A 2,500-nucleotide genomic window follows, 5' to 3' on the forward strand; every position below is an offset into this window, starting at 1 on the left:
AGGAAGCGGAAGGACTCCACAATTTTGACTGCGGAGTCTAACAGGGTGATGGCGGTGAGTGGGGCTGTATTCTTCCTGAAGTCCACAACCATCTCAACTGTCCTTAGAGCATTTAGCTCTAAGTTGTTCTGGCTACACCAGGTCACCAGGTTGTCAGCTTCCCACCTATAGTCAGACTCATCCCCACCAGAGATCAGCCCAATGAGGGTGGTGTCGTCCGACAAACTTCAAGAGTTTGACGGACAGATGATTGGAGGCGCAGCTGTTGGTATACAGGGAGAAGAGCAGTGGGCAAAGGACGCAGCCCTGAGGAGTTCCCGTGCTGATGGACCTGGAGTCAGAGACTTCTGTTCCCGGCTTAACGCACTGCTTCCTGTCAGAGAGGAAGTCTGTGATCCACCTGCAGGTGGAGTAGGGCACGTTCAGCTGGAAGAGCTTGTCCTGAAGCAGGGCAGGGATGATGGTGTTGAAGGCAGAGCTGAAGTCCACAAACAGGATCCTGGCGTAGGATGCTGGGGCGTCCACATGCTGTAGGGTGAAGTGGAGGGCCATGTTAACTGCGTCGTCCACAGACCTGTTGGCTCTGTAGGCAAACTGAAGGGGGTCCAGGAGAGGGTCTGTGATGGCTTTGAGGTGTGCCAGGAGCAGGCGCTCAAAAGACTTCATTACCACAGATGTAAGGGCGACCGGTCTGTAATCATTTAGTCCTGTTGGCCTTAGCTTTTTGGGCACAGCGATGATGGTGGAGGACTTGAGACAGGCTGGTACATGGCATGTCTCCAGGGAGGTGTTAAAGATGTTGGTGAACACCGGAGACAGCTGGCCAGCGCAGTGCCTGAGGGTGGCTGGAGAGACAGAGTCCGGCCCGGCTGCTTTGCGTGGATTCTGCCTCTTGAAAAGCCCATTAACTTCTCCCTCCTGAAAGGAGAGAGTCGTTTCTGTAGTATGGGTGGGGGATGGGGCCTCTTGGGTGGGAAGGGGTGGTTCAGGACAGTCCAATTGTCTTTCAAATCTACGGTAGAACTCGTTCAGGTCGTTGGCTAGGCGGGAGTCGTTAGTGGTGTGGGGCGCTCTGGGTTTGTAGTTGGTGATGTGCCTGAGCCCTTTGGCAGACAGAAGCAGCGTCGTTAGTAGAGAACTGGTGTTTTAGTGTCTCTGAGTACAGTCGTTTAGCCTCTCTCACCGCTTTGCTAAACCTGTTCTTCGACTCCTTGAATCTGTCTCTATCCCCACTCCTAAACGCTTCCTCCTTCTCCAACCTCAACCTTTTGAGCTTTGCTGAGAACCAGGGCTTGTTGTTGTTAAAGTTCACCCTGGTACGTGTTGGGATACAGCAGTCCTCACAGAAGCTGATGTACACAGCCTCTGTGAGTTCATCCAGACTATTGGTAGCAGTCGTGAACATATCCCAGTCAGTACAGTCTAAGCACGCCCGCAAATCTTCCACAGCCTCACTGGTCCACTGTTTAGATGTCCTCACAGCAGGTTTACAGAGTTTTAGTTGCTGCCTGTATGCACGAATCAGGTGGACCAAGGGAGTTCTGTGCGAGCCGAACAGCCCCGTGACCCACAAGAGAAACATCCCCGCCAAATTCGAGCGTTTGACGGGGTCTATCCGTGAAAAAATATTCACGTTTTTGAGTGCACATGCATTTCTGCTGCAAATGCCTCTGGAAGTTTCATGCCGTTCGTATGCCAATTGTGGCAACACGAAAATGACCCGTTTTCCCATTCCGAGGGATTTCTGTGCGACCCTAACAGCCCCGTGAGCCACAAGAGACACATCCCCGCCAATTTCTAGCGTTTCACGGGGTCTATCCGTGAAAAATATAGACGTTTTTGAGTGCACATGCATTTCTGCTGCAGATGCCTCTGGAAGTTTCATGCCGTTCGTACGCAATGTGGCAACACGAAAATGACCCCTTTTCCCATTCCGAGGGATTTCTGTGCGACCCTAACTAACAGCGCCCGTGAGCCACAAGAGAGACATCCCCGCCAATTTATAGCGTTTCACGGGGTCTATCCGTGAAAAATATAGACGTTTTTGAGTGCACATGCATTCCTGCTGCAAATGCCTCTGGAAGTTTCATGCCGTTCCTATGCAATGTGGCCACACAAAAATGACCCGTTTTCCCATTCCGAGGCATTTCTGTGCGACCCTAACAGCCCCGTGAGCCACAAGAGAGACATCCCCGCCAACTTCTAGCGTTTGACGGGGTCTATGCGTGAAAAATATTAAAATTTTTGAGTGCACGTGCCTTTCTGCTGCAAATGCCTCTGGAAGTTTCATGGCGTTCCTATGCAATGTGGCAACACGAAAATGACCCCTTTTCCCATTCCGAGGGAGTTCTGTGCCACCCTAACAGCCCCGTGAGCCACAAGAGACACATCCCCGCCAATTTCTAGCGTTTCACGGGGTCTATCCGTGAAACATATAGAAGTTTTTGAGTGCACATGCATTCCTGCTGCAAATGCCTCTGGAAGTTTCATGCGGTTCGTA

This window comes from Petromyzon marinus, unplaced genomic scaffold (assembly GCF_048934315.1).
Source record: "Petromyzon marinus isolate PM22_M1 ecotype Great Lakes invasive population unplaced genomic scaffold, UKy_Petmar_22M1.pri1.0 PM_G_Scaffold_327, whole genome shotgun sequence".
Lineage (NCBI taxonomy): Eukaryota > Metazoa > Chordata > Hyperoartia > Petromyzontiformes > Petromyzontidae > Petromyzon > Petromyzon marinus.